The sequence below is a fragment of the Triticum dicoccoides genome, chromosome 3B (genome assembly GCF_002162155.2).
Source record: "Triticum dicoccoides isolate Atlit2015 ecotype Zavitan chromosome 3B, WEW_v2.0, whole genome shotgun sequence".
Taxonomy (NCBI): Eukaryota; Viridiplantae; Streptophyta; class Magnoliopsida; order Poales; family Poaceae; genus Triticum; species Triticum dicoccoides.
This window is the reverse complement of record NC_041385.1, coordinates 661,470,341-661,484,889: the sequence shown is the minus strand read 5'-3', so window position 1 is coordinate 661,484,889 and position 14,549 is coordinate 661,470,341.

The window sequence follows — 14,549 nt, the reverse complement described above, 5'->3', positions numbered from 1 at the left end:
AGTTTATGTCCTATACAGCATTCACTAATGGCTATTTCTTCAAGTTGCATTTTCTGCTAAGTAAATGTGATCGGACCCTTCCCCCTCAATGCTATACTCAACCCAATCTATTCACAAATTCTTCATGTGCGTTCTATTTGAAACTCGTTCAAAATCTTCACTGTGTCCTTGTCAGCTGAAGAAATTGCGAACGGAACTTAAAACTTATCTTATCCAAATTTTCGGTTTTACCTCTCAAACCGTCCCGTATCCCATAATAGACTTATCTATTCACCCACGATCTAACACGATCTCCACTTCTCTGTACGTGGGTGACACATGTCAAACGGATGAGAAGGGTCAGGGGCATGTTCGTCCTAAATCTTCGGGCAAACAGGTTTTCACTGCGACTATAAATACCCCTCTCCCCTTCCTCACTTCCTTTACTCCGCTCGACCTCTCTCTCTCGCTCGAGCTTCTCAAACCCTAGCGCCGCCACTACTCCATCGTCGCCGGTGAGGAAGAGCTTCACTGCCTCGACCTTGTCGCCGTCATACTCACGCCGACCGTGGAAATCTTCACTCCATCGCTGTCGTAGCCGTCTTCCTCCGCCGAGTTAGGGCGTGGAAGATCTACACCAACGAACTTCACTGTTCTACTTCACAGTTCGTCGTGTTCTTCATCCAGGGTAATTAAAAGTTACTTTTACTACCCTCTTTTGATTCGAAATTTCACAACAAAATCTTCAAAGGTGTTTTATTCTTCAAATCCTCACACACAAAACACCTCACTAGTCAATTGTTCTTGATTCGTTTCTCTAAGCATCATTTCTTCAAGATTCCTCAATTGTGTGGATCTTTGATCTATACAACTCTGGAACTTAAGACAAAGAACAATTAGTGAAATTCTTCAAGGTTCATCTGGTCAAATTCCTCAAACTTGTTCTTTTTGAAAAACCTTCTGAGAACGCATATGACCTCTCCAAATTCCTCGCAACTATACTCTGTTCACAGGTACTCATGTCCGCTGCTGAATCACTAGGTTCTCATCAACTTAACTCATTTGCAGCGTTCCTCGAAGAAAAGTTGCATACTTCTTCAGAGAATTCAATTGTTCAAATTCCTCATCTAAAGAATATGGCAGACGGTAAGAAGCCGCAGAAAGGAGGAAAGAAGCCTGAGGTCATGACTGCTATTGAAATACCTGAGGCCATCTATGCTGACTATTGCACACCTGATGAGGCTAAGTTCGGAAAGGAAAATAAAAATCAGCGCAAGGTGCGCATACAGAAGATTGAAAGGAGATGGGCAAGAGAATGGAGGGAGTACAGATATGTAACTCCGAAGTATATGAAGAAATTTGCACTAAATCCTCCATGCCCAAGAGATCCATTGGCACCTGGCCAAGAAGCTGACCCCACCAGCATCAAGCGTGGTGAGGATTTTCCTGAAGAATGGGCCAAACGCCAAGCTAAGTTGGAAAGACAAGCCAAAGATGCAGTGAGGAAATTCAATGAAGACTCTACTGCTGCTGCTGCCACTGAGGCTTCTGTCAGGCCAAGAAAATCAATGGCAAAGAAGCCCACTCACAAGCCAAGTGCTTCACCAACTATGCCTTCACGGCCAAGTTCCTCAGCAATGCCCTCACGGCCAGAATCTTCAAAGCCCTCACGGCCAGAATCTTCAAAGCCCTCACGGCCAGATTCTTCAAAGCCCTCAAGGCCAGTTCCTCATGCTGCTCCTACTCCTCCAAAGTCCTCTGCTCCTCCTCCAAAGTCCTCAGCTGCTCCGGCAAAGTCCTCAACACCTGTACATCTAGCCACGTGCCAAAGGACTACAGGCATCTCTATTGCCTCTGGTGCCTCAGCGAGTTCCTCAGCTGCACCAAAATCTTCATCAGGCCCCACTCTGCTGAAGACAAAGGCAATGGCTGGTCGAGGTCCTCGGCCTAGTCCGAAGAAGAAACAGGTTGCCTTCCAAGTGCGATCTGACGATGAAGCTGATGATGATGAACTTGCAGAAATCATCAGAGACCGACAAGAAAGGGCCGCTAGAGCCAAAGGCACAAATGTGCCACTGCTATTGGATCCAAGGGCGATCCTTGATTACATAGATCTATGGCACAAGGATCCAAACACTCCTATCCCTGATTTCAATCTGACTCCTGGTCAAAGTCACATGCTGACCCATTTCATCACTGAAGAAAAATGGTAATTTGAGAAGGCCAGGCAGATCAAGAAGGCTCAGTTCAGAAAGGAGAAGTTCCTGAGGAAAAACGTTGTCAAAATGACAACTGATGAACTCCTTCAGATCTTGTCTGAAATCAAAGCCCTCAGCGATGATTTCAATGCTTACTATGCTGATTAGCAAGGAGCCAAAGTCAGGTTTGTGAAACTGACTAAGAAGTTCACCAATGTTGCAGCCCCATCGCAACAAGAAATTCCTTAAGCTGAAGCATCTGCTCAGCCAACTGAAGAACATGCCAGCACCGCTGATGACTTTCAGGCTGCTGATGAAAATGCTAGTTCCAGGGCTGACGACTCCATTCCAGCCGCTGAAGAAATTGCCAGGGCATCCACTAGTGGTGCGCCTGTAGGAACTGAAGAGGTTAGGGCAACTACAACAGTTGCGCCTGAAGAAAATCAACCAGATTCCTTAGCTCCTCCTGCGCCTACTCCAACTCCTACCCTTCCATCTGCATCAGATGTGAGGAAGACCAAGGCTGCAGAGCGAGCTGCAGTGAAGAAAAGGAAAGCATCAACTGCTTCAGAATCTTCAGCTCCGAAGAAGATGAAGCCTCTGACAAGCTCGATTGAAAATCAAATTGATGATGTTCCAATTTCCACCATGCCATCAAAGGACCTTGTTCCTTATGGAGAAGAATATGTGATCCCAAGCGGATCTGATGAAGAAAATCATTCTGCTGCTTCGTCAGAGTAGATTGATGAAGAAATTGAAGTGGATGCAATCCCTTCAACACATGTTGCTTCCTCTCCAATGCCTCAGTTCACAGCTGAAGAGGCTAGCGTTGAAGAAATTGAAGATGAAGACATGGACATTGGCTGCACAACGCCCGTGATGAATGATGACTTTTCGGAAAGTCAGCACCCCAATTATCCACTCTTCACCCCTATACAACAAATACATCAGTCCCCTGCACCAACCATTCAAATGGGCTCTGAAGAAACTCATCCCACCTCGTCTGTGCATGAAGACCTTCCAGCCACTAGTGCTGAAGAAACTGCTGTTCCTGATCCTTTGAACACGCAGACTGCAAATGAAGAGGAACCAGAAATTCCTCAGCCTGAAGAACCTGAGATTGTGATTCCTGAGGTCGTGATGCAACTCACTGACACTCCTCTGCCAAAGCCAAAGGATCCATTCTCAAAGAAGCAAAAGTTCAAGGCTAAAGATTTCTTCAGTGAACATGTGTTCTTCACTGATTACAACCCCTATGACTCTGCTCGCATAAGGAAGAGGCATTTCTGGACTGCTAGTCAAGCCAATTTCTATTCCTCAGTACTGTTCAACAAATACAAAGTCTTCGATCATGAACATATTCCTCATGTGGACATGGAGTCTCTGCCGTGCTTCGAGCCAGTCCTCAGTGTTCTTCACAATGCTGGATTGCTAAATTTCTGCACTGACATCTGTGACTGGAATGAAGAACACATTCTTCAATTCTATGTGACGCTGCACATCACAGGAAATTCTGAAGATGTGAATTCATGGGTACTGGACTGGATGTCTGAAAATACTCACTACAAGGCACCAGCTACTGAATCGCTTCGTGTCTTACCACTCAGTCCTCCCCTTGACGGTGCACGTTGCGTCTACGGTGAACCTGAGCTTTCAAATCATTACATGCAAGTGCTGATGAAGCCTTTGAAGCCTGGGTAGGCTCCTCGAACCAAATTTCCCGTCAACGAATTACTATATGTGCCTCGGACTGTCTATCGCATTCTGACGAAGACAATGAGTCCTATCAAAGGCCACGACTCAAATGATGAAGAGGTCGTTGGCATCATGAAGAACATGATTTTCAATATCATTCATGGGGTTCCTGTCAACTTCCATGATTTCTTCATGAGGACTCTGGCGAATATTGCTATGTCACCATTTGAGCTGAAGCCTTATGCACCATGGATTATGAGATTCATCAGGACAAGGTCTTCACTCAATTACAAGGCTGACATTCTGAACCATGGCAGCTACTTGCCTCCAATTGAAGTCCTCAAATGGACATATTCCTCAGATAATGACAAAGGCAAGACAACTGCTGTGATAGATGAAGGCATTCGTCCATTGGATGGTCAATTTCGCAAGGCTGCATCCTACTCCACCAATGATGACTCTGCCGCCAACACCTCTGCCAAGCAAATTCCTCAAGCCACAGCACCCAGGGTGATGACTGGTCGTGAGTTACTCCTCAGTCTTCATCAGAAGGTTGATCGCAATCATAAATGGGTCAAGCGTCAGTTAGGTTCAATTCTTCACAACATGACATCAACACACAATGCAGTGAAGAAAAACCACTACTACCTCCATGAAACCTTCAACCGTACCTGGGTTGTTCTATCGCATGTCTACAACGTTGCAGATCTGAAGAATATGGGTCTCAAGGAAGAATTTGACTGGTCTGTACCTCCACCGAAGAAATTCAAGAAGGCAAGGCTCCTTCCTTGGTGGCCAGCTCCTATTCTTCATCGCGCGAGACTGATGAAAATGAAGACGTGGACGACACTGCGGCAGGCCCTACTACGACAACCGACCCCGACAACGCTGGCGCTCCTCCATCTACTTGATATTCTTCAGGGGCGTTAGTCCTCAGTTTCGACCCTTTTGGTCATTCAATGACAAAGGGGGAGAAATTTGAGTTAGTCTTCAAGTGGGACTATTATATGGGCGCTTTTTTTTGCTAAGTTACAACTCTTGTTCTTCTGAAACTTTATTGGATCGAGTTGTAATCTTAAACCCGATGGTGCTCTGATACTTTTGATGCATTGTGCTCTGATACTCTTGATGCGTTATTCTGCATGCTTGTTCCTCATTAATATTATTGCACGCATGCTGAATTTCATCAGGCACCATATTTCATCATGCATTTCAAAATTCTTCATATTATATGTCAAATGCGTGTATGAATTACAAGATATAGGGGGAGATCTCCATGATTCAACTCTTCAAGTGTGCATTGCTCCAAAAGCAAATTCCTCACTATGCACATCTTCAGGGGGGAGTTCTTCTATATCTTGCAATCAAATTCCTCAATATCAGTACTTACACTTCATATGTTTATCCCCGTTGAAAACTTAACCTATATTGTCATCAATCACCAAAAAGGGGGAGATTGTAAGTGCATCTAGTGCCCCTTAGTGATTTTGGTGTATTGAAGACTTATAGGTTAAGGGACTAATGTGTTTATGAGTGTACACTGGTCTATAAGTCTACGAGGAGTTTGATATTTACAGGAAAAGTCGACCCCTAAAAATGAATATCTTCGACTGAAGATTTTGGTATTTCTGAAGACTTTCATGAAGACTTTGAAAGTGAAGAAATTGGTGTATCTGTGAAGACTTGATATTCATGCGAGGAATATGAAGCTTGAAGACTTTCATTTTCATAGTTTTGTTTTTCTCTTTCTTGAGTCATAGGAAACACCGTACTGTTAAAGGGGGTCGAGGAAATACTAAGGAAAAATTTCCATGTGATGATCAACTCAAATTTCCATGTGAAGCCTTTGGAAATCTCATACAGTTCAGTCACTTTCTTCAGTGAAAGAGACAAAGTTCTTCTGGTCGCTGAGGAATTTGTTCTGACTGAGGAGTTAGGAATTCGCCAGTGCGGATTGCCTATACAGTGAGGAACATGATAGCCCTGAGAAATTTGAGAGTCAAATTTCTGACCGTTGCTGTGTTGCGCGCCAGCTGTCCCAAAATATCTTATCCACCTAACGGTCATATCATTGAAGGGCATTTATGTCTTATCATGCCGGACTGCTCCCTAGGCTATAAATAGCCGCCCCCTACAAGCACTAGCTGGTTGGCTACTCCGAGAGAAACTGACACTTGTCATTTGAGAGCAACCCATCCTCCGAGGACTTTGAGCGAAAATCATCAAGTGAGGAAAATCCCAAACCCAAACACCTACAAACCCCAAAGTGATTGAGCATCACTGAAGAGATTGATCCTACGTGGATCCGATGCTTGTTACCTTTGAAGACTGTGCTTCTTCCAGACGGTTAGGCGTCATGGTCTAGAGCATCCAAGAGGAATTGTGGATCGCCGAGTGACTGAGTCTGTGAAGGTTTGGAAGTTGCCTGAAGACTTACCATGAGTGATTGGACGAGGTCTTTGTGACCTTAGTTCAAGGAGAATATGGTGAGGACTTGGTGTCCTGAGCTGTGTGCTCAGCGACTGGGTGTCCGGGACTGTGTGTCCTCGAGTTTAAATACTCAGCCGCTCCAACCAGACGTACAACTGAGACAGCAGTTGGAACTGGTCTACCAAATCATTGTCTTCACCAACCTAACTGGTTCTATTTCCTCAACTCTTTCATTTCCTCATTACTGTGTTGAGTGATTGTTCATATCTGTGTTTGAAGACTTCGACTGAAGACTTTCTCAATTTCCTTAGTTCAATTTCTTCAGTCTGTTTGTCTTCATCTTGTGTTATCTTGTGATTACGCTTTCTGTACTCTGTGTTTGTCTTCATTTCATCATGATGACTATGTCTGTATCTTGTTATGCTTACTTCTGAGTACTTATTCCGCTGCAAGTAGTACTTCGCTAAGGAATTTCCTCACCGGCAAATTCCTCAGTGAAGAATTCATAAAAATCGCCTATTCACCCCCCCTCTAGTCGATATAACGCACTTTTAGGTTAGCGTATGCCTGCTCCTGAGGAATTAACGGTACCCCGTAGTCGCTGCCTCTAGCGCAGTCGATGGGCTTTCCCGGGGCTCCTGAAAGAGCTCAAATTCTGGTGCTCCTTCCCCCCAGCTTCGGCTGAGGAACGAGCCATGGTCTTCCTCCTGCGCGTGCCCTTGGTCCATCATGTGGGGCACGTACGCTTCCGGGGCCGCCGCCCCGAATGCTTCGCTGTAGTGCCCCGCGTGCCACGCAGTCCCGCTTGATGTGCCAACCTGGGGGTGGTAGTGCGATGGTCCACTGGGACCGTGGGCTGTGGGGAGTCCTCCTTCGCTGGACGGAGGCGGAGGCGGCGCCGTTGTTAGCCCGGTGCTGATGGCCAGGTTGGCGTTGGGGTAGCCTTGGAATCCGCTTGGGGCTGCGCGGGCGCGTGCGGGGCCCTCACGTGGTCCGCTTTGGACCTGAGGCTGCAGCTGGGTGCAGAAGGGGTGGCCCCCCGAGGCGGAGAAGCCTATGAGCTCTGCCACCAGCTCCAGCAACATGTCGCGGCCGTCCTCCAGCAGCCTGCATTGCAGCAACTCTCGGGCCACCGTGAGCGCGGCCCTTGAGTTTGCCTGTTCTCGCCGGGTGTATGTCGCCGTGGCCGCGGCGTGGCTTGAGGCCCTCGCCACTGACCGCACCTGCCGCGGCATGAGAGCTGTTGTCGCCTGACCGCGTCGCCCGCGGCCAGTAGTGCCCTGCGGATCGCGGGCTGCCTAGGGCACAGGGTTGAGGTCGCCCTGTGCGAGCGGCTCTGCATGGGCGGGCCAGGCTGCCCAGGGATCGGGATTGCCCGTTGGGTCACCAGACATGATGATGACGATGCGACGGGACGCGAGGTGGCGGGAGAGGGATTCCGGCGCACCCCTACCTGGCGCGCCAAATGTCGGATTTTGGGTTTCGCAGACCCTCTAGGTTCGAACTCTGGGGTGCACGCGGAGATCGCACCTCCTACCTACCTATGTCTCGTCGCCTCGCAAGGATCTAAACTACACGAAGAACAACACAAGGGACACAAGGTTTATACTAGTTCGGGTCACCATTGTGGTGTAATACCCTACTCTAGTTTGTGGTGTGGTGGATTGCCTCAGGGGCTGATGATGAACAATACAAGGAAAAACTGCCTCGCGAGGGGAGTTCTTGCGTCGGTGGTTCAGGCTAGGGTTCAACTGCTCGATCTCTCGATGCATCTAACCTATGGTGGCTAGCCCTATTTGTAGAGCAAGGCCCTGGCCCTCTTCTCAAATAATGAGCGGGAAGGGCGCCAACAATTGGCCATTTTGAAGGGGACCATCCAGTACACTTATCCTGACTAAAGTTGGTCCTCGCCTGCCAAAGACTCTGGCGGTGACGCCGGCTTGGGCTCCACGATGACCTCCATCCTGTCGTTCTGCTGGTCTTGGTCTTGTTGCACCGAAATGGTTGCCTTTGCTCGATACTCTTGCCTGCACTTACTCCCTTTGCACCAAAGAGGAAACAAGGACTCTGAGCAGGCCGGCACCCGCCTGGCTATGGTCGTCATGGCTTGCGTCATGGGGCACCTCGTGACGTTCCCCGCCTTGATCTCTCCGCCTCCTTGCGAGCCAGCCTGATGAGGCCGTGCCTGAGGAAGCTTCCTGTCGTCCTCCCCGTGAGGCTTGGCCCCTCGCGAGGGTCTTGAGCTTGTGTTGATGAAGATGGGCCATACTGGGCCACTCCTTGAGCCACGCCACAGGCCGCAGGCACGCAAGTATGGGTACCCCCGTTCCCAGAACGCCGACAGACTGGGACCTTGCGTTGGTGAAGGACAGGGTGTACTTGGTGAAAGAGCAATCATGCCCTTACATCATGTTTTGATGTTGATGACAATATACATGTAGGGGACTAACAATGGTTGTTATGTAAATCTCAGGTGTTAGTCCCCATTTTCATCGGCGTGTGTGGATCAAGAGCATACGAAGTAATTTTACTCAAGGATGAAGTATCAAAATTAATTTCATATTTATTTCCGTGAGTATAGGATCCCGCACTATTAAGAGGGGATCGATAGGGATAGTTTAAGGCTTGCTCATTTCACAAACATCCATTCAAATTAGCCTATTGTTCCGTCTTTGTATGGTTCTGTCTCCGGCCTGCCAGATGTCTGGGCTTGACCCCAGATGTCCGGGCTCACGGCGGATGCCTTGCTATCCAGAATGCACTTATGCTGGTATCATTTGCCAGATGTCCGGCCCTCTATGCCGGATGTCCGGGCCCTCATGTTGCGCCGGATGTTCGGGCTTTATCCCAGATGTCCGGCCTCTTCTACCGATGGAACAACTGTGTTTCTGTAACCCCTTAGTGATCGCGCCGGATATCCGGCCATCTGCCGGATGTCCAGGCCTTCCTGATATGCCGGATGTCCGGGCTTGGGCCCCGGATGTTCGGCCCCTCTATTTTCTGCTCTGCCTCTGCTTTGTTCCTTGAGTGCTTTTGCCAATCCGGATGTCCGGCCTGCCCGTTCACTTACACTACAATGGCCACATTTGTGCCCATACTATATATAGCCCTTCTCCCCCATGGGAGAGGGTTGACCACTCACTTTGAACAAACCCTAGAACACATTTCTTACTCTCTCTCACTCCTCCACACCAAATCTTAGATCCCCAATGGATTTGGGAGCATTTGAGAGAATTTGTCCAATCAAGTCATAGATCCACTCCTTCTCCTTCTTTGCACCGAAAGAATTCGTGATTTGAGCAAGTCTTGAGCTTTCCCCCATCATTCTTGTTACTATTGGAGGTTGGAGACTCCTAGGTGGTAGGAGTCTTTAGGAGAGGAATCGAACTTTGTGATTACCCTCAGAAAAGTTTGTGAGGGTTTGGAGACCACCCCAAGGTCTACCACTAGTGGTTGAGAAACGCCTCTTGGTGTTGTCTCAAAGGGAGAATCTGGTGAGCCTTCATGGCGTTGGTGTGCCTTCGTGGTAACATCCACCTCTCTAACGGTGACTAGCTTCCCTCCAAGGAAGTGAACATCGGCATACATCCTCGTCTCCTGGAGTTGCGGTTATTCCTAACCCTAACTCTCTACTTGTGGTCACTTGTCTCTTTGCACTTACTTACATCATATTGTACCCGCTTACTTATGTGCTTGTGTTACTTTCTTAGTACTTGGTACTCACTTACAATTGTTAGGCTCACCTTCATATTCCGCATTATTGCCTAAAATTGCTAAGTAATAATTAAAATTTGTAATTGTACCTATTCACCCCCCCCCCTCTAGGTCCATCTCGATCCTTTCAATTGGTATCAGAGACTCGTGCTCTATTCTTGTGGCTTAACTGCCCTAGAGCGAGATGAACCCGGATGGGACTCCCCTGGTTGTAGATCTGAAGGATAAAGGCGAGGCTTCCTCTGAAGTCAAGTCCTTTACGTCTGAGGATCTGGAGCGGGCCCTTGCTAAGCAAAAAGAGGAGCATGATGCTTCTCTTGAGGCCTTGGTCCAAATGAGATTATCCACGTTGTCCACGTTGCTTGCACCACTCTCGGATGGTGCGGCTTCGAAGCCAACTGTGCCTGCTTCGTCACTTGGTCATCAACCTCCTAGCAATGAACACACTAGTGTTCCTTGGCTTTATGAAAGACCTCAGGTTGAGAAACCAAGATATAATCCTCAAGGCAAACCTCCTTTACTTAGTGCCACTTCTGATTTTGCTTTGTGGAGAGTTGCTATGCAGGATCATCTTCGACATGGAAACGATGAGATGCTAGAGATCATGGAGTATGGTTATCATGTGGTTTATCCAAAGAACCCTACACCAAGAGAAGTTTATGACAAGAATCTCAATGACACTGCAATCATCTGTATAAGGAGAGGTATGGATGAAAAGCAAAGGAGACCGTTCATACACATCACAAGTGCCAAGGAACTATGGGAAAGTATTATAAGATCCAAGACTGGCATCTCTACCCTCCGACTGCTCAATATGAAATTGCCAAGGGGAAATTGCAAAACTTTTGTATGGAGAGAGGTGAAACCCCCAATCAACTCCATGAGCGTCTCATGACTCTCACTGCCGACATTGAGTCATGTGAGTGTGGCAAGACACAAGGTGGATTCAACATGACTAAGCGATTCCTTGTGGATAAGTTGCTTCATGCTCTTGCCCCATATCACCATCAAATGGTGTGGGACATAAGACAACACCATACCTTCAAGGAAATGACTACAGATGACATCATATCCACCTACCAACTATTTGAAGAGTCAAAGGCTAATGCCAGAAAACATCTTGCCATGCATGGTAACCCATCATCAAAGATCAATCTTGCATCGAAGGCCAAGCATGTATGTGAAGATGAGCAAAGTGAAGAAGAAGATGATGATGAAGATGGTGATGAGATTGAATCCGATACGGGCCCTTCATATGAAGACATGGCTCTTTTTGTCAAGAAGTTTAGCGCGGGAAAATTCAAGAGAAGATTTCAAAAGAAGAAAGTAAGAAAATGCTACAACTGTGAGGAAACCAACCACTTCTCCAACGAGTGCCCTTGTGAGAAGAGAGAAGATAAACCAAGGTTTTCCAAGACCTTTCCCAAGAAGAAGTTGCTAAATCCTTTGAACTCCAAGCTCAAGAAGAGAGATGGGAAAGCAATGGTTGCTCAAGAAGAATCCGATCCAGATGATGTTAGTGGTGTTGCCGGAGTTTCTCAAGACTCTCAACACACTTTGAGGTTAGTAAACAAGAGTGGTGATGTGGTCACCTACAACTACATGAAAGACTACAAGGGCAACGCTCACAAGTGCCTAATGGCAAAGGCCGTGGTAGAAGATGCAGAGGACCAAAGCTCTCCTAACAAGGTCAAGGTAACTCCATGATCAAATCCTCCTCTTTTCACTCCTTCTACTCCTAGTGATGAGTATCTTTATGCGGAGGATAGCTAGGAGGACGATGATCTAGATGATCCTATGCTTGCTAAACTTAATAACATCATGTGCTCCCTCAAAGGAAAGAAGCTCACTACGTTTCGCACGCTTATGGAGATGGTGAGTAGGCAAACTGTCACGCCCAATATGCGACCCTATCCAAAAGGAACTCGAAGGTCCCACCAAGGATAGACCCGCATATTGAAATGCTTTTGCAAGGTGGATATCATTACATCAAGATTACATAATAGATAGGGATACATACAAGAGGCATACAATGCCACACGAATACAACATCAACTCATCATACATAAGAGCATCATCCGACTACGGATGAAACACAAACAGAAACTCAAACGACATCCACCCTGCTAGCCCAGGCTGCCGACCTGGAACCTATCCCCTGATCAAAGAAGAAGCAGAAGAAAAACTCCGAAACAAGCAAACATCGCTCTCACGTCATGATCATCGCATAACCTGTACCTGTAACTATTGTTGTAGTAATCTGTGAGCCACGAGGACTCAGCAATCCCATTACCATGGGTATCAAGACTAGCAAAGCTTAATGGGAAAGGAAGGGGTAAAGTGGTGAGGCTGCAGCAGTGACTAAGCATATATGGTGGCTAACATACGCAAATAAGAGCGAGAAGTGAGCAAACAGAACGGTCGTGAAGCTAGCCATGATCAAGAAGTGATCCTGAACTCCTACTTACGTCAAACATAACCCAAAACCGTGTTCACTTCCCGGACTCCGCCGAAAAGAGACCATCACGGCTACACACGCGGTTGATGCATTTTAATTCGGATCTGGTGTCAAGTTATCTACAACCGGACATTAAAAAATTCCCATCTGCCGCATAACCGTGGGCACGGCTTTCAAAAGTTTATACCCTGCAGGGGTGTCCCAACTTAGCCCATGATAAGCTCTCGCGATCAACGAAGGATATTCCTTCTCCCAGGAAGACCCGATCAGACTCGGAATCCCGGTTTACAAGACATTTTGAGAATGGTAAAACAAGACCAGCAAGACCACCCGATGTGCCGACAAATCCCGATAGGAGCTGCACATATCTCGTTCTCAGGGCACAATGGATAAGCTAAGCATACAGGTACCAACATAATCCAAGTTGCCAAGGAATGGTCCCGCACGGTGCTCTAGTTTGGACCAACACTCGGAGGAGCACTGGCCCGGGGGGGGGGTAAATAAAGATGACCCTCGGGCTCCGGAAACCCAAGGGAAAAAGGGCTAGGTGAGGCAAATGGTAAAACCAAGGTTGGGCCTTGCTGGAGGAGTTTTATTCAAAGCAAACTGTCAAGGGGTTCCCATAAATCACCCAACCGCGTAAGGAACGCAAAATCCGGGAACATAAAACCGGTATGACGGAAACTAGGGCGGCAAGAGTGGAACAAAACACCAGGCATAAGGCCGAGTCTTCCACCCTTTACCAAGTATATAGATGCATTAATTAAAATAAGAGATATTGTGATATTCCAACATAATCCTGTCCACCATGGAGAAATCTTCAACTTCACCTGCAACAAACAACGCTATAAGAGGGGCTGAGCAAAGCGGTAACATAGCCAAGCAACGGTTTGCTAAGAAGGGTGAAAAAGGTTAGAGGCTGACATGGCAATTTGGGAGGCTTGAAGAACAAGTGATAGGTAGCGCAGCATAGCGATAGAATGAAGCAACTAGCATAGCAATGATAGTAGTGAGATCCAGGGTAGCGGTCATCTTGCCTGAAATCCCGCTAGGAAGAAGAACGAGTCCATGAAGAAGACAAACGGACGTAGTCGAACGAATCCTCACAACTCCGGAATGAAACCGAAGCTATCGAGAGAAGCAAACCGGAAAGAAGCAAACAACATGGTAAACACACAAGCATAATCATGGGATGATGCACAATCAAGTATGATGCATGTCCGGTTTAATGAGGCATGGCATGGTAAAGTGCAACAAGCAGTACTACAAGTTAAGTCGAGATCAATATGCAACGAGTTGCATATTGACAAAACACCACATTGACATATTTAGTTTAATCTTGTTTATGTACCCAACATTATTAAATGTTGTTAAACATGGCAAGAGGTGAAGCATATGTAAACTAACTATTTAGGCAAGTTTAAATGAGGCCGGAACAACAAACAACAATTCCGGAAAATCCTCATGTCCATATTTTAGTTTTGGTACTGTTCTGCCCTAAACAAAATTTTAATGTTGTTAAACAGCAAAATAAAGTGCAGCAAGATAATCTATGCATTTTTCTACCCCATTTACATATAAAGAACATTTAAAACCGAGCTACGGTTATTTAGTTATGAAATAAATCATTTTAGCATGGCATTTGAGCAAATTTAAACAAACAACATTTTTAACATTTTTAACATGGATGAAAGTGGCATATTATGAAAGTACATGTAATTCCAAGAATTTTACATGTTTAAATCATTTTAAACCGATGCACGGTTTGAGAGATATAAATGCATGAACATGAGGGTCTTTTCTATAAAACAGTAATACTCTGGATAAAAGAGAAAATCGCAGCAGCAGGAAAAAAACACTACGGGCCGAATCTGCTGGCCCAACAGTGCACAGGGGGCGCTGGATATCTGATGCTCACCATAGGCCGAGGCCCATCGGTGGAGAGGAAGCAGAGGGCTGGTGCGCTGGGCCTTGGCGCTGGAGGTCAACGCACAGCTTGACCGAGCGAGCTCCTCTCGCTCGATCTGGACAGCGGGGAGGCACTGAAAGTGGGCGGGTGCGCCTTCTCGTCAGGA